The following is a 19821-nucleotide window of genomic DNA, read 5'->3' on the forward strand; positions in this document are numbered from 1 at the left end:
AGCGCAATACCAAAGGCAGTGCTTTCTATTTCAAGCAGTTGTCTCATATCAATTTCTATATCCTGTCTGTAAACTTTTTTCTGCCTTTCTACACTCTATCAGAGGCCTTCTTGAGATTTTTAGCTTTTAAATAAATGGCAGATTAATCTTTTGACGATGCCACTTGTCGAAGGGAGTGCAATACCAGGGCAGGCAGCTCGTTGTGAAGGCAAAGTTTGTTCTGCTGTTAGAGGCAAGACCGTTGAATTAACTGCAAAGGGCTGATCAGTCCTCCTAACGTCATATAATTAATATATATATTTCCTTATACGTTAGTAAACAAATGAATAAAGTCTTTCAGTTCAGTGTAGGATTTGAAGTAAAAGATCAACTTTATGGAACTTGCATTATGTTTGGCCACATTCCGAGAAAAATGCATATAAAGGGTTTTACTGTATATTATAATAAATAAATTAATTAATTATACTATGATCGTTTTATTGCAATAAACACTATTCAGGAGTAACGTTTTCTGCGAAATATTTATCGCTATTGGTCTTTCAATATTTGAATACATTTCAGTTGAATTTGCTTTGTAATAAAATCCAAATTCATAATTTGATTTTAAATGTGAGCCAGTGACATAATATAACTCAATATAGATGTAAATTTTGTAGTTTTTAATATGATAATATATTTTAGAATTATCCTATACTAATAGTTTATGCTACGTGAGCAGGAATCAAATAGATATTTTATATTATTTTATTTATATATATATATATAAATATTTTTGGCGCAGAAAAAAGCCAATGGCTTCCTTTCAACCAGGTAGTTAATACTAATAAGAATAAATGAGTAAATTCCTTAGAAGAAGTTTAATGACCTAAAGAATTTGGCTCGTTATAAAATATACACTGGCGGTGATGAAATGTGTCACCTACCTTTTAAAATCGCTTCTGTATTCGATACAGCCAAGTTTACACGAAACACAGTGGCACATACAGTATCTCAAAGTAATCACAGATGAACTAGGTGGAGATGGGCTCATGCCTAGGAGCCACCCTGATACAAGGACACATACACAAGTATCTCAAAGCAGGACTTAAAATACCTCCTCAACTTGCATTATGTTTGACCGCACATGGGGGTAAAGAAACTACCAAAAATGCACCCGAGGCTTATGCATCCATTGAGTTACTCCTGCCAATAATAAATCGACAAGTCTCTAGGCGAGTGAACCGTATGAGAGACAAAAAGAAAGAACAGAAAATGTATTACAAATCTTATCCTGCTTTCTCTTTCTCGTAGTGTCATCTCCTATTATTCGACCCGCATACGTCATATCAGTCGAGCTTGGCGAAATAAATATTCAGAGGAGAGGGGGGAATTGAACACCATTCGAAGTTTCGTATTACTCAAACTGCATATTTTGTAGCAAAAAAAGTAAAGAAAATGTAAAACTTGTAATGCGTTCTTTGAATCCCAAGGTTTCATGCAAAATGTAAGGACTAACTTGGAACTTTCATGCTGGAAACTATGATATAAACACAAAGTTGCTACTCTCTGTTCACGTCTAAAGTTATGCAAAGTAACGCGCATGTCGAATTCAAATACACACCTACAACTATCGTGTATGTCGATCGCCAAGGTCGATATGCAAACTTTGTTTTGTTTTGTGGAAAAATGACTGCCGATTCCAGATTTATATTTATAAAATATCGCTCAGTGACCCCGTTAAATTCTCAAACTGACCTTGCGAAATTTATCTAAAATCAAACAGGCTCTAACTAGTTCTGGGATGCTCCAAGGATTCACTCAAAAACACTGTTTTTAAAAATAAAGAACATTAAAATTTTAACGTATTCACCTTGAAATCGTGTCATTAATTTCTATCTGCAGATCTGTGTGCGTTTTTGTCATTCTCATTTTAGAGCTACCGACTCTCTCTTATTTTTACAATCTGGGTGTTTAAAAGTGAAAAGATTTGAAAACTAACTTGACATCTTATTCTTATTCGAATGAAAATATTTAGGGGGGAAATCAAGGTAATACTACACTATCTGTTCTCGCGGCTAGCAGTGGTTATAATCTCTCCTTTCAGATCGTGAGGAAAAGGCATATATTCGAATTCGATCTTGACACGAATTTTTATGGACTTTTTCGTCACGACATTCCAGCCAAGTCAGAATTCGTCTTTAGCACAGTGTTTCATTAGTGTAATGAAAACAGAGAGAGAGAGAGAGAAGAAGCAAAAATGTAACCCGTAGAAACACCAAAGCTGTTTCCGTATTAGGAATCCCGCAACTCGAAAGCACGTTGTCATATGAGCATCGGATTAAGAGACAAATATAAACCTACCCAAACTAACTCAAGGCCTGCAAGCATTCGACTTGTAGTAGGAACAGTGCTTAATCTATCATCTTGTTTTCTGGTCTAAACTTGGCGTGAAACTTCCAATAATTAAACAGGACATCTTAGAGATAGAGACAAGAGGCAGTGCACTACTTATTACTTGTTTCCGTAGATGTCCACTCCTACGACAATCACTAAGCAAGAGGTAACTAAAAGATCAACAGCAAGCGGATTTGAGTGATTATAGACGGACGCTCCTGCAGATTGGAGGAAATAATTAACGGAAAAGACATTGACTAATAGTCGAATACGTCTTTCGCATTCTCCGCAGAGACAGCGCGCAGCCTCACCAAAACTATTCGTTAACCTACGAGTAAGTAAGCAACCAACATTAACCCCATTAAAGCACCATCTTAGAGTTTGGGAAAATAGGTAAATATGGAATGAACAACAACAACGTGGGAACAATTTGTTCCCATGGTGTTTAAAAGACTCCCAGTTATAGAGAATGCTTCCTGCAAGTCACGATAGTGAAAATAATAAAATCTGAGAGTTAAAATGTACCAAAATAACTTCATTCCCTTCAAAGCAATGCGTTTCTTAACTGTTTTAGAAAACTCTATCCAAAGCGTGTACGTAAAGTTTCTCATTTACATTAATTTCTTTGTATTCTGATCCTTAAAAAAATATATCTGTACATCTATGGTCAGTTTGCCTTTTTGGTAGGTGAAACTTCGAGCTTCTGGATTAAAAAAACAATTCGACCCTCCCCAAAAACTGGCTATCACAGCTATACTGCAATTAATGAATTACATAAAAGTTCCTCGAATTGAGATTGGACTTGAACCCAGACCTTTCTTAGACAGCGTCGAAGAACAACGATCGTAATCATTATACAAGTTGAGAAGGCAAATATACAAGTAAAGAAATTCAAAAGCCTCCTTCAAAAGACTCTTAGTGTTGTCATCGACAAGAACATAAAATTCAAAAAACATTATAATCCTGTAAAGAGAAAAACAGAAAAAAGCAATCTCAATATCTAGATTATACAAAAGAAGAAACCTCATTAATATCCAACAAGTTCATTATCAATATCTGGTCCTGTAAGGTATACCCTCACAGGACCAGATATCGATAAGAAACGTTTGGGAACTACTGCTCTATACCCTCACAGGACCTCTGGTCCTGTGAGGGTATAGAGCAGTAGTTCCCAAACGTTTTCGGCCACCGCCCCCTTGGTTGCATAAACTCATCCCCAGTACCCCCACCCTACCCCACCCTATAAAAAGCATTGTTCAGCCTAATGGTTTGCACGACCCACTAAAGAAGATAATAACACAATAAAATTCAAAATAATAACAATTAATTGTATATTTATTCAAAATTCAATTAAAACTTTTTAGTTTAATTTATTCAACAAAATTGATGGACTTGATCCAATGATAGCAGCTCTTAAAAATCTGGTAGTCATTCGATAAATTCTTAATGCGATGGATGGAATTGATGGGGCGACACCAGTTTCACAATGTCTGATTTAAAGTGACTTTGTGGGGGGATGAAAAGATTTTTATTATATTATTTTTATTATTTGCAATTTTGCAATTCTCTTATCTTATTAACTTACTAAAAATTTGCAATTCGCTGAACACCCTATTGACGTCTGTATCACCCCCACATACGCAAATCTGACTACAATTTTCAGAAAATTCCAAATTCTAGGATATATAAAGCCACACATTTTTGTTTACAAAAATTAACAAACTTTTAATCAACATTTACATAAATACAGCATTTACATAAAAGAAGCAAATAATTACATACAAGCATCGCAATTCCCATATACATATGTAAACCATGCTACAATACACTACACTCTCTCTCTCTCTCTCTCTCTCTCTCTCTCTCTCTCTCTCTCTCTCTCTCTCTCTCTCTCTCTCTCTCTCTCTCTCTCTCTCTCTCCTCGATTATTCTCAATATGCGAATTATTAACATCAGCTTGTATCAGTTGTATTCTACATAAAATTGACTCCACAATGATTACTCAATCATTCTCTTACCTTACCAATTTCTTTTCTGTCTTTCTCTTCATCAATAATATTTACTTCAGCTCTTATTACTCCTTTAGAATCTTTGTTTCTAGCCTCTAGCACATGAAGCGTATTACATCTGGTACCCTCTTATCTCAATAACATTCCCTATAGGTCACCCATTCTACCTTAATTAACATCTTAGTCATCCAAGTTATCATGTTAGTCATCCCTCTTTATTCATGAGGTTTTTCTATTAATAAAATTTATTTCTCCTTACATCTGATATGTTACCTCATCTGATATCTTATCTCATCTTATCTTATCTGATATGTTACCTTGTTTGGCACTTGGCCTAATTTAATGACATAGATTAACCTATCCTTAAAGTACTACCCATATAAATATAATTTCTTTGCTAATTCCTTTATATTATTACTTTGATCTTACTACTCCTGAACCACCCTTACATTTATTCATATCATTAACAACAAGTTCATTCAGGAATGTTCCTTTCTTTTAGAAGGACTATCACTCAATGGCTTACAGAGCTAGGTTATGAGTCCTTGAGTTCAGGATTCAATAGAGAAACAAGGAACAGACTTACATTCCGACATCGCCGCTACTTCCAATGTCCTTGCGTTCAGGTTTCCTGCATGGCTGACAGGCTTACTTCAGTTTCTTGGGCACTCCTGTTTTTCTTTGAGGCAGACAGGCTTACTTCAGTTTCTTGGGCACTTCGGTTTTCCTTCGAGGCATACAGGCTTTCGTTCACTTCTGGGGCACTCTTGACATGACGCCTTCTTGTGTAGACGATATATTCACAGGTGTAGATACCTGGCTCATTCTCTTTACAAGGGCCTACATTACCAAACTCGCCTGCCTCCACTTCAACCCGCACTCACGATCTTCTCCCCTTTGACCACACCACACAGAATGCTCTTCTCGCTCCATTTTTCTCTTCCCGAACTTTACTCTTCCCTTCAAGTTTTGCACGCCTCCCCAAGGACTCCAACAAATCTTCTTTTTCTGTTTAAATTTCCGTTCCTTCCTATTTACTAACACAATTCTCCCAAGCTGTCTCCCTAGCGCGCAAACCAACCCTTTTCTCGAACTTTCTTATTTTTTTCTCACAGGCAGTACGACCCTTTCATGTCCACCGGCAACCTCCAAAAACAATCATTTTCGTTTTACACCTTTCTCTCTTTATTTGACGCGAACACTGGACGTCCATTCATTTCCTGTTTTGGTTCTACCGGTGTCATAGATCAAAGGAGGCGCTTAGTATAACCCGTTTCACGTCCTATTGTTCTTCCTTAAGCAACCCCTTCACACCTGTTCTCAAATGGCACCCCTTTACCCAGTCCTGCTGTCCCTGTTTGCTCTCTCGTATTATTTGAATAGCTTGTTTACCCCTTTGCTACTATTCTTAATTCTCACGCTTAAAACTGTCTATTACTAAATTTAGCGTTCTTCAAACTTTAACCTTACTTTTAGCAAAAACAAATATTCTTATTTAAATTTGTAAGATCTTACATCTTACAACTTAGTAGGAGTCTTAAATCACGAGTTTAGTAACCTGGAGTCGATTTGTTTGCTTGGAAAGAAGTTGGATGACCACACTAAAGCCAGCATTAAATATTTATATATAACTACTTACCAAACATGCGCAAACCTTCACTTACCACAGATGTACGGTTCCTTTCGAGTTGGTTAATCGTAAATAGGTGATCAATATACTCGGAGTGGCCCACCTCCTTCAGCGTCCCCAGGTAATTCCTCTACCCTCCGGAGAGCGATATCGCCCATTTTGGGAACCACTGGTATAGAAGGATGTCCATTTATCGCGCTACCCATTGTTCATCAGTGTGTGTGTGTGTGTGTGTGTGTGTGTGTGTGTGTGTGTGTGTGTGTGTGTGTGTGTGTGTGTGTGTGTGTCCCGAGGTAACTAAGGGTATAGAGCACATAATACCATCGGATATGAAGTCAGATACGAAAAGTAGAAATAAGACTAAAGCAAAACATTTACAATTGCATTTGCGCCATTAATGAGCATGTTCTTCGTAGAGATGCATCAAACACACAAAAAGAAGGGAATGCGTGTCTGCGTCAGCAGAATGACACCTTCAACACATTTTGCAACAGTTTTGATTAAATTCTGCATTCACTTTTAATAAAACTGTTGCATTGCAAACTGGGTTGAATTTTAATTAGATAAACCTGTAAAACTTAAAGTTCGTGTGCCTATCAATTAAAGAGTAGATGGCCTTAAACCGATTATCGAAAATTCCTTGCTATAGAACATTGAATAGTACTGTAGGATAATGCTAAACTGGGCTTTCCTTTACTATCCTCAGACTTAAAATAATATAATCAGTAAACTCCAAATCAAACCACATGAATTTATCCTCCTTAAGAAGACAATATACATCCCTGACATTGGTCAAATCATCTCTTCGTTCCCCCACAAACAACATCTCAAAGCAGATGCATACTCTACAACATTCACCTAGTCAGATTCCACTAAATGGATAAAAATCTTCCCTGAAACCAATAAATCATTTGAAAACAGACAGCCTAGGTACTGCAGCAGTATAATACGGAAAAATCTAAACTAGACTTCAAGGATTAACCATTAGTTACTTAAGCAACCAAGCACTAGAACTAAATCAAAAATCATCTCTCGACACTATTAGAAACATAAAAGATCCAAAGAACTAATAATATGATATGTATAACCAGTCATTTGACAGCCGACCGGGCTAGCCGAGTGGGTAAAGTACCTGCCCGGCGACCCAAAGGTCGCGGGTTCGATTCTCGCCTCGGGCTTGGATCAAAGTACTGCAAAAACCTTGGGAGGTGCAATATGGCCACAGAAGCCGATGCGCCAACAACTACCAAATCAAAAAAAAAAAAAAAAAAAAAAAAAAAATCAGTCATTTGATGGTAGCAATAAATAATGGCTTCGCAGATAAGTCCAAAGAACATAAACTCACTCAACCAATAACAAGCGAACTTCGTGTATTCGGGTAATAACAAGTGAACTTCTGTTTTCGTATAAACAGATAAACAATTCCACCGCTAACCTAACAATCCATGACGGGTTGCTATGCAGCAAATCGGATATAAATAATTATCCGCCATTTAACACCATTAAACCTACCGATAATTGGCGCCGATCCTCCCACTGTCAATCATCTGTTGTATTACAGGGAAGAACATAGATATTGTTGTGATTTTCCGCTGCCTTCCACATATGGATAGTTTCGTATATCTATAAACCACCCTCAAAAAATATCGGACACACAGCAATTTTACACTGGCGGCACTACCACTCGCTTTAATAGCGTGTTTATCTCTCACTGGCTACTATAACACACTCCCTCCACCCTCATGGGTAGATTTCCATCAACGAAGTGATAGACTTCGTTGATGGAAATCCTCCTGCAAAAACAGCAACCATTTGGGCATTCCGATATGGGATTCGTTGATCTGTCCCTCAGCTGATGTACTAATTCATCTCATAGGTGTTCCAAATGGTTCAAGTCAGAACTGCACGCGGGTCATTACAACATTTTTATATACTATGTCCATGAACCAATCTCAAACAGTATCGGTTTTTTTTTTTTTTTTTTTTAGTAAGTTGTTGGCGCATCGGCTTCTGTGGCCATAATGCACTTCTCAAGGTTTTTACAGTACTCTGATCCAAGCCCGAGGCGGGATTCGAACCCGCGACCTATCGGTTGCCAGGCAGGCACTTTACCCACCCGGCTAGCCCGGTCGGCTAAAACAGTACCGGTGGTATGGCATATATTATGTTGAAACGAACATGGTCTGTGGCAAAGAACTATCGAATCGCAGAAAACATGGATTTATCCAAAATATTCATTCCATGATAAGAACGACTAACTGGGTCGTGCAGTTTCCTTAAATACCAGTCTGATTGACTTATTTATACGGAAAAAACAGGACTACGAAAAAACAGGTGTTTCCGGATTATTTTATTTTATTATTATTTTTTTTTTTTTTTGAGGGCAACATATGTTTTATTTATGAGATTAAAAACAAGGCAGGGTTGCACTGAATTAGGTACAAAGAAATTCAAGCTTAGAGACAACCATATATCATGTCAGTAAATTACAAATGTCCTAAGGCCTCACTGTCTATTTGTAGAACGCAGAAACAGCGAAAAATAGTAACAGCACCTAACTAAACCTCCGCCATCATGAATTCATGACCCCTGGTTTGCAAGACCAGTGCTCTAACCACTGAGCTATAAAGTCTCTACTAAACCTCTGCCAAGTAACTTAACTCCGTTCCAAAGAGTCTCAATAAATTTCTCGACCCTCGTAGACAGTATATCGGTTAAGATCGCTGCTCACCCTCGCCATTGCGTGAAAAGGCCTCAGTTCGAATCCCGTCATGAGAGAAGGAATTTATGGGCTGCTGGACAAAATAATTCGATCTCGAGCGAGCGAGTACCACTGTTTTTTTTTTTTTTTTTTCCACCAGAAAACTTGAATTTTTCATCCATCCAAACGGATAAACCTGCCAGAAAACAAGCAATTTATGGACTCAATATATTGAACTCATTGCCTTAGTTGCTTTAGAGCAAAAGCACAAAAGACTAACAAAAAAAAAAAATATATATATATATAGTAAGTTCCTCATGTGCTCAAAGGAACTTAAATTGCTAGTACTGAAGTAAGAAAAATCATCCTCTGATTTGCTGGTAGTTGGCTCCCGGACCACTTTTCCATCTGATTTCATCGATTTTAGTCGTATTTCTTTTTCTGGCTTTGTTCTATAGCCCAATGTCTTTTGAGTGTATTCTATTCCCTACTTACAGCCAGAAATTACAGTGACTGTAAACAAACCACTTTTCTTAATCCATTATCACAAACAGGACGATGAAGAGCGTGGCTAAACATGCACTACCTCCGCAAAGAGGCTCAATATGCCACTTCACTTAAGCAAGTGATCCATCATCATCCGGTGATTAGCGCTGCAGTCATTCGTCATTACAAACCAAGAGAGCATCCAGAAGGGAAACACAGAACAGTTCGTGTGCGAATACTTATCTCATCCCACGTAGGACGAGATAAGTGCTCCCACATTAATAAAAACGTGGATGCCAACAGGGGTCAATCAGTAACGTTGTAGGCAATTCAGCAGCTACCAGAAATTGTAAAATGTATTACTAATAGAAAATTTAATCTTAGACCATCGCAATCCAATAAATTAATTACGGTATTGGTTTTTCAGTTAGTTAAACATGCCATTGAAATAATAAATCACTCTGAAAGAAAACTTTATCAATTGCACTAACTTAAATACTATCTAAAATAATAAATCAAGTCAGGCAATAAATCAATCAAATCTTCCTCAACTATTTTTCAAATGGTCAAGAGACCAGTCCATTATCTTAATGAACAAGAATATTTTTAAGTTTTCACATTTTATCTTGTCGTAGTGCAGAATTTCAACGTTGCCATATCAAATTACAAAAATGGTGATACCAGTACCAGAGGACCTAAAACTGTTGGAATCCCCACATTACCACAGTTCTTATAATCAACAGCACGCTTTCCTACAGCTATCCGACTTTTCTAAAACACTTAATCACATTTGGACAAAGTAGAAATAAACTAAAAATAAAACACCCCAACACGCAAGATTTCCACCCAATATTTCGTTAAGACGAGAAAAGTTTCGGTCGATCAAGCGGTTGTGCTTATATCCAAAGCGGAGGGGACCTTTTTTTTCTAATAACTTTGCATAAACTTGCCGACTTTGAAAGGGGTAATTTTACGGCGATACACGAGTACTACCGTGGAAAAGTGTGTATAAAAAGAACGCAGTCATGTGTCTGTTAAAGAGATTAGCTGATCCATGGGCATCATCGTTCAGACTTTCTCATGCTCCACTGCCCGGTGGAATTGGTTATCAAAACTAAAATAGCGACGACAGAGAAAATTCCATGTGTAATTTAAATCGTCGGAGATAAACTCTTAAGAGGTTTCTCTAAAGTCTTCTTGATAACGGATAAGTAACCATTTGGGAAAATCGCAAAGAAATAGGAGTTTAATGAATTCCGTTATTTTTCTGAGTGGAAAGGAACTTTTACTCCGAAGGAATATTAAGTTCCCAAAAGACACAAGCTAATAGTGATTTAATGTCATAGCTAGCTTTGCTGTATCTTCCGGTTTATCTTTTTTATTCGGCCTTCTCTGATTTTTCCTTCTCATTCTATCCTTCTTTATGGTGTAAATATATCCCTATATCCATGCTCACTACCTTTTTCGATTTTGTTTAATCTTTCTTACCTTCAATTTTTCTTGTTCTTTCAATCAAAACGTACATATATACAGCACATTTGGTCTCATTAACGAATCCTCCACTTCATTCTTATGATTGATGGTTTTTTCCCCGTTTGTTCGAATGCTGCAGCCTAATCCACCAAAAATCTCCTTCCGCTTGATGAACACAAGAGAGGCTCTTTTGATATCAGAAAGAAAGCAAGAGCTATAACAATACAATGTCGTAACAAAAACAAATAAATATAAGCACTTTATTTCAGATGGGACTTCCTTCTCAAGGCGTGAATATGCTTCTGTGCTTCGCAATATTGTAGCTCAGATCGAATGTCTGCTGAGAGATATGTCAGTATTCCACATAATGAAAACAGAAATTCTTTTGAAACTAATTCGAAAGAATTTTCCATTTAAATGAGTGCATTTGCACATTCCGTTAGAATTTGTGCAATCTGTTAGAGCCTTTCACATCAGAACTAAATCAGAAATAGAAAGTAAAGCAAAACAATTAAGTTTATTTATTTGTTCAAGAATGATGTAAAACATATCTAACAGGAATCCCATTTATAATGTATGTAAATCATATATATGTAGAAAAAACAACTAAGGCAATTTAACGTGAATAATTTACTTAATACCCAATATTTTAATTTATTTGTGAAAAATACTGAATTATTCAAATACCACGGACCTTTTTTTTCCGATACATTTACTTTAAAAATCTTGACGTGCGTCTGTTATACAATGATCTGCAGTTTGGAAAGTCGTCATTGAGAAGTCAAAAAAAAAATACTGTATTAGAGAGAGAGAGAGAGAGAGAGAGAGAGAGAGAGAGAGAGAGAGAGAGAGAGAAATCATGTTTATTGCAACTAAATGAATACAATGTACATATATATAGATTTAAGTGAAGTTGCAATTGTCCCGTCACGGCCAACAGCTCACATCACAATAGATAAAAGATAATGCACATAGATAATACTCACATCAGAATAGATTATGGATAATGCACATTGTAAAATTAAAAATGTAAACATGCCATTACATTTCCTCACATTACGCAGTATTAACTATATTTACAAGTTACATCATACGGTTATATTTACAATTTTATTATTTAAAAATTTTATTTACAATAAAAATATCTAATATACATGAATGGCACTTCTCTGTCAAACGAATTTTGTCGTGGCACAGGAGAGCTTGGGAGATGGTGGTGGAGGGCTCACGAACTTGCTCTTATTCGATTCTGGGATTGGAGCGAGCTGCTAACACTTCTTTCCTGTAGGTTTTATTGCAGCAAAACCTATGCAAGTCAGCGTCGGGGTGCTGTACTTCAGGTAGCATTTGGTTTGGAAGGAAGCGGTCTGAGATATGAAGCCTCCGATTCCTCGAGCAGAGCATCGGGCTTGACCGAAGTTCTGGCTTGGGTATTCGCCAGTAATACGAATCCCAAATGGACGGCGTTGAGATCTGACCCGTGATCATTTTAACCGTAGTTATCAGTCGTTGTATTTCGATAATATCAGGCAGTCGCTGCATCCCCAGTGAGGTAGCTAAGGCTGTAGTTCTGTCCTGTGGTGGGAAACGAGCTTACCGGTTAGCCCATTTAAGTAGCCAGAATTCTGCAGCGAGGATTGGTTTCTTCGTTGTAGTAGTTGCTGATGCCCATACTTCAGCTGCATAGAGGAGTGGAGAATAGATTACTGTTCTAATGAATTTTTTAATTAAACGAGGCTCCTTAACATAAATTAGTTGTTGTTTAGCTAGCCATCGGAGAGAGGCTTCTCTGGAAGTGAGCTTGTCTACATGAGCACGAAACCGGAGTTTTGGGTCAAATACTATTCCCAAATCCCCATGTGTAGGAGTGGCAGATATTACAATTCCATCGAGTGGTGGGGCTATTATTGTAAGAGTTGGTCTGAGAGAGAACACCATTAGTTTTGTTTTTTGTGGGTTGATCGAGAGTCCATACTGTTTGAGATAAAAGGCGACGTTGATGAGACTATTATTAATGCTTGCTATAGCTTCAAGGTGATTGTTGGAAGCAATACGCGTTAGAATTTTTATATCATCTGCTACGTGATGATTTTCTCACTGTTACGGACAAAAGGCGCAATGATGGCTGTAAACAATAAGCCAGATAGGAACACTCCTATCTCTGCTGGTGTTCCTTGCGGAACACCAGCAGAGCTCGCCTTCTTGTGCGATTGTCCATAGGCATCGACTTGTAGTACCCTATCATCGAGGAGTGATGCTATGAACCAGAGGATATTACCTTGGATTAGATAGTGGTCTTCCAGTAAGCGCAGGAGCGCCGACACGTTGATGGCATCAAAGGCAGCTTCAATATCCAGGTACGTGATTGCGAGTTCCTCTTACTGTTCAAAGGCGGACAATATATTACATATGGTTGCAAGGAGGTTCGTCACTGTGGATCGGTTTCGAATTGCCTAGTGGACCTGTGGCGGCCTATCTCCAAGAATCTGATTCATTAAGGTGGGCAAGCATAGTTTTTTCCAGGATTTTCAGGAGCGTTGAGGAGTTAGATATCGACCGAAAGTGCCTGGGTAGAGTGGGGTTTCGAACTTTTGGATGTGGTCTGAGAAGGTAGTTATTCCAGGCTTTAGGAAAATTTCTTGTGGTTAGAATTCCGTTGAAGATGGACTTGAGCGGTTGGAGGATGAACGGGCTGAGGCATTTTACCATGAATTAGTAGTAGTAGTAGTGGCATGTGATGCAAGAAAGCAAGTATATGAGCTTATGCAGCATCAGCCAAAAAAAAAAAAAAAAAATATCACACCATTCCCTCCAATTGTGGCGCTTTATCGCCCCCCCCCCGCGGTTGCTATCGCTGTGTGGGGGGGTGGAATAAAAATTGATATGTGATGATTTATATATTTATATTTTATTTTGTTCCCTTATATGAGTTGTTGTCCACCTTATTTTAATTTCCCCACTTACACATCTGACTTTACTTTACAGGAGAATTCCAGATTCAAGGGAACTTCTCAAATATTTATAATTCCCCTCGGACAAGTGTTCAAGAATGACAAACAACACACACATTAATATATAACATAACATTTTATTTACACTTATATACACAATATAAAAATTAACAATTCTCAAGCACATATTATTATTACTCAAATTTGCCTATGTATTATCAGTTATATATGGCAATTAAATACATTGGTTTTACACTAGAAAGGTTATTTCTTTATACACACCAAACTTGATATCTTTACAAAAACTGCTATAGCTTCTTCTTCACACATTAACAATAATTACTTAAGAGGTTTAGTTCACACTCTTTCTCTTATGTAAATTTTATTCTTACCTTATAAATTGATTTAGGAATTTCACTCTTAATTTCCGTTTTAATTAGTACCCCATTTTGTCTTGGGGAATATAATTTCACAACTTTCTCTAATCAAGACAGATAGTACATTTGACATCAATTTCTGGACTAATGCTGATCCCAAGTGTTAGCTACATTCATAAGGCTATTTCTTTCTCTGTATTCTCTACCCTTGCCTTCCTAAATATATCGTACCTATATTTTAAACAATAACTAATAACAAATATCAAATTTCTCCTTTGCCTTTCTACATATGTCTAATTATACATTAATCAAAACCCAAAACTATCATCTGACTTATCTCTATATTTATGTATATATTTATAAATAAATAAATCTTTATTTGTCCTACCAAATTTAAAATATAGGCGTACATTGGTAAGAGACAAATTCCCTTCACGGCAGACAATGCCAGGGGATTATCATAAAATGCGAATAAAAGAATGTCTAAAATATACAAGAAAGGTTAAATATACACGAAAAGATTACATTTAAACTACATTACTCTTCACTACATTTCTGTCTAGAGTCCTGGCAATTGTAACACAAAAGTTCATCTTAACATCACATCCACTGATCAACTTGTGCGAGATATACAATTGCGTACACACAGTTCTTGACAGAAATTCGCACAACTACTAGGCAACAGTAGCCTCAACGAGCCACACTGCGGTTTGTTTCCTATATTTCGGGTCTTCTATGAGCCTTAGTAGGTCAATTCCGATATGTGTTAGGCACTGAATTGATTCTAACGCACTGGCGGGTATAAACCTGTCGGCCATCTTCAGTCTGTTGGTCTTCATTCTCAAGAATTTTGTGCCTCTTAATGCAGATGGCGGGATGTGCCACTCACAAAGCTGCCAGAAGCATGGTGATGATATCGTGCCAGTCATCATTTTGATTGTAGTTATTAATCGTTTCCAGGAAATGATGTCTGGTAAACGCTGCAGTTTAAGCTGTTCAGAGAGCTGCGTGGTCCTTAACTGTTGAGGGAGGTGGTGCTTATGGTTTGCCTACTTCAGCAGCCAGAATTCACTCGCATATATTCTCCTAATGTGGGTAGGGGTGGCTGACGCCCACAATTCAGCGCCATACAAAATGGCTGAATACACTGTGGTTCTTAAATATCGTGCGGTTGTTGCAGTCTGTTTCACGTGCAAGAGGTGCTGTTTTGTTGCCCAACGTAAGTAGTTCATTTTCTTTACAATCAGGTCAATATGAGAGTCGAACGTAAGTTTCGTATCAAATGTTACTCCCAGATCTCTATGCGTCTCAACAACTGGGACAGGTTTGCCATTAAGTTTCGGGTGTACGAGCGTAGGCGATTTATATCTTTGTATATCTTTATATCTTTGTATCTTTGTAGATATATTTATATCTTTGTATATCCTTCCCTTAACATCTTTCTAAACATTATACTAATCTGATATTAGAGTTCCAACAGTCCTTTATTTATGAGGGAGAATACTATATAACTTGTCACTTACTTAATTTTACGAATCAGATTTCTCCGTTTTGGGGCCTTCAGCTCCTTGTCTGGGAATGGCATCATCGTTTACCAACTGCATTCATCTCAGAACTTCAAGTTTCTCCATGGTCTGGATAGGGCATCATTGTGTCTTTTAGGAATTTATGGACTAGTCTTCGATACTGCTACTTAACCTTCGGTTCAGATATTCTGGCGGACTCGGGATTACAACTTTACCTTCTCAGCTCACTTATCTGCGCCTTGCCTTTATCACTGCCTTCAGATGATGGACTAGGGTTATTTCTTTCCTTGGCCTTTATCACTGCCTTCTTATGATGGGCTAGGGTTATTTTTCTCCTTACTCTTCTTCTTCTCACGCTGGCCACTTTCACTACCTTCCTATAACGGACAGGTTTATTTCTCCATACACTTCAGTCGTTTGCATACGGGCTACTACCCTTGCCTTTAGACGACGGACAGGCTTATTCTCCTTACACTACTTATTTTCACACTGGCCACTTTCACTACCTTCCTATAACGGACAGGTTTATTTCTCCATACACTTCAGTCATTTGCATACGGGCTACTACCCTTGCCTTTAGACGACGGACGGGCTTATTCTCCTTACACTTCATTCATCTGCATACGGGCCACTACCCTTGCCTTCCGACGACGGACTGACTTATTTGCATACGGGCCACTACCCTTGCCTTCCGACGACGGACTGACTTATTTGCATACGGGCCACTACCCTTGCCTTCTGATAACGGACTACTCGACTGTTCTCTTCTATTATTAAACTCCACTAACTTTTCTTAACTTACTGACTGCACTAAACTTATCTAACCCTTCACTACCCCATCTTAACTTTGTCAGATCTTTCCCAGCTGGCTGACAGGATAGGACAGGACTTATCTAACCCTACACAACTTATTACTCAATTTACCACTAACATTGTCAAAAACTCAACTCTGTCTTTCCTAACTCATTCCCACACACCCCCAGATACTCAACTCGGGGTTCTCACTGTTTCTAACTCATCTTCATAACCGCCCACATAAAGCTCAACTCCTGGGTCTCTGTGTTTTTAACTCACATTTTCATAACCACCCACATAAAGCTCAACTGAGGGAACTGACTCCGTTTCCCCCCTGCTCACTGACTTTTTGTTACTCTGAATTCAGCAACGCCCCTCATAATTCCTGCCCGCCTTTTTTCTGAGTTTACCCAATCTTCTCATTTTTGTCAACTTTCATCATTTCCTATTCGTCCTTTAAAATTTCTCAAGCTGTATATTCAGAGCTCATTTTAATAAATTTCCAAATTTTTCCCAGGCAATCCGCTGCTTTGAAGTTCGCCGTCATCTTCGCCACCCCTCGTTAAGCTTAGCAGATTTATTTTACATGCTCTAACAACCTTACCATCGCCGACAGTCAGACGCCAATACTACCAGACCGATACTAGGTGTCACCGGACAAAGGGATGTCCGACAATGTTCAGTCTACAGCCCTTTGTTCTTCAGAGCCATAGTTATTCGCACCTGCACGTCAGTAGTCGCTGCCACCATTCCCGTTGTTATTGTTTGTTCTATGCCATGGTGGGAACTGAAATGTATCCCTAATTGCTAATAGCTTACCGCTCCCTTCTCTAATTCAACCTTGTCTAATTTTTAATTCCTTGTGAGTGACCTAGAATAATATTAGTGACGGGTAATGTTACTGTCCTATTTTGCTATTTCCTAAGCTTAATTTAAATAAATTTCACTCATTTCTAAAATATTAACATGTGTAAGATTTTACATCTTACAGCTGGAAGGGAGTTTATCGCTACTGTCAGCTGGCGTGTAGAGATGGTGATGGAATGCAAGATGTCTTGTTGTAATTCATTGTCGGGACATAAAAGAGAGTTTAGTTGATCTGCACGCATATTGAATCTGATAGTATGATCTAGCCATTGAGCTGGGTCCAGCTGACTAGGAAAGCTATGGGATTTGAAGCGGTATGGGAGCCCAAGTGTGCTGTTATTGCTCGTGATTTCTCCCTATTAAATTGCCCAAGTGTGCTGTTATTGCTCGTGATTTCTCCCTGTTAAATTGCGCTCGTGCTGTTGAATAAGATATCCGGTCGAAAGTCTGTTGAATTCTTTTTCAGATTTGGTGTAGCTGCTGCTTTAACAGGAAGGCCATGTATACATTTGGATTCCATCTTAAGACATTCCGAACTCAGTTCTCAGGCGCCTCCGTAGCCAGGTGGGCAGGAGCAACACGCTTCTTGATTAGACCGGGGTGGGTTCGAGCCCGTGACCACCAAATACGGAGGATGCGGAAAGATCAGGGAATGGCCACTGCATATCCCCGGAGCAATATGGCCTTAGTTGCTAATGCTCCTAAAAACCAAATAACAAACAAACAAACAACTCAGTTCTCATTGTCCGGCCCTTGTGGATAGCATAGTTGGTAGAATCGCTGTCTTCCTCGCACCGGGTTGAAAAGACTCGAGTTCAAATCCCGTCAATGACGTGAGGAAGTTTTGTGGGTCTTTACACAACGCGGCTGAGTTAGTCAGTCTCAGGAGGGTAGCATGGTTTTTTTCTCCCAGAAATTCAGGTTTTTCGTCCAACAAACAAAAAATCGACCTCAGAACACATGCAATTTACATACAATATACACGGAGCAATATGGCCTTAGTCACTGATTCTCCTAAAATCCTATAACAAAAACAACGTCATCGACAGGACTCGGACATGGCCGAGTTAGCCAGCGGTTTATCGCATAGGTGCCCTCCCGGAATCTAGGTTCTTTTTCATCAAGCTGATTAATGAAGACCAAATTCTAAATAGCCCATCCAGATTGGAAATACAAATCAAACACGTGTCTCAAATGAATCCTATGAAAACGAATCAGTGCTGTTGATATATTTCTGTGAGTGAAAACTTCAGGTCACGATGATGAAGAAGTCGGGAACCGATGCGCATGTCACAAATGAGACTGAAATGGAATTTGTGTCAGAGATAGAGGAAGAACAAATATTTAATGGAGAAAACAATACCATCGGATAGCTATTCACAACCATTCACTTAACGTCTATAAGGAAACGTAATTGTGTTTCAGACGTGTTATACATTTACTGAAGATACGATAAGTCTGACGTAAGTCTCATAACTTGTCAACAACAATAGTATCCACACATTCTATATTATTTTGTCACAAGTGTCACAACGCTATTAATTAAAATTATGAAAAACTACAACATACAGTTATTATGAATCTTCTGAGAATTTTTGATAACGACAGAAAATATCCTACATTCTTCTAAAGCTGAAACATCTACAGTACGCCAATTGAGATGTTATAAAAGAACCATTGATTTAAAGAACCTTTTTCAAATGCAAATTCTTGCATTGAAAGATGCTTATTCCTGAACATAAAATTCTTGAAACAATAGCTGACCAGCGTCCTTATTCTTGATGAAAGGGGTAGGTAACCAACTATTTAATCCAAGAAATCATGGGGAAAAACCTTCTGAGGCAAGGTTATAAAAAAAATCCGCACTACACCTTCTTCTTATAACCACGTTACAATAAAACCCTTTCCTCCTCCTGAAGTTTCCATTCTTTCTCAACAACAAAGTTAGCGTCTTGAGTGACTTTCTTGGTAAACTGTTTGATCCGTTGTTTCCACTTACATCCCTTGGGGAAATACTTTCTTGCTGCGCGCGTGCGTGCCTCCGTGTGTGCGCGCGCGCCATGAAAATAACAAATGGGTAAAAATTTCTTATTTCTTATTAAATTAGCGACGAAGGTCATGCTGTCTTGAAAACACCAATTTCAGAAACGGCATCCGGGAAACTCGATTAAACCGTGTGCAGTGCAATTAAATTATTAAGTAAAATCAAATAGACAGATTCCATCTCTTTAGATTAGATTTATATCATCTTTAAACGCACAGGACGGTGCTTCCTGAATCCAGAAGCTTAAACATGACAAGTTTGTTGTCAGTTGTTAATTCCTAAAACACGTTTTCATTAAGGTATTTGAAACCGATTTAGAACAGCCGGTTTAAAACGGTTAATTAATTTATCGGAAGTTAAATCGAGATCAATACAGAGAAATTACTGTTCCACTCTCCCACTGAACTCGATTTTCTTTTCCTTTTTTTGCCTGTGACACTTTTCTCTCCTATTTCTTGTTAGAGAACTCATTTAACATAAATCTTCATGCATCAATACCTGTTGAGGAGACTTTGGCAGCCTTCAGGTGTTCTGATTTCACCATTAAGAATTTCACAACGAAGATTTAAACTCAGTAAGATTTCTGTTT

Source organism: Mastigoproctus giganteus, chromosome 5 (assembly GCF_048544385.1).
Source record: "Mastigoproctus giganteus isolate SK-2022 chromosome 5, ASM4854438v1, whole genome shotgun sequence".
In the NCBI taxonomy this organism is placed as follows: Eukaryota; Metazoa; Arthropoda; class Arachnida; order Uropygi; family Thelyphonidae; genus Mastigoproctus; species Mastigoproctus giganteus.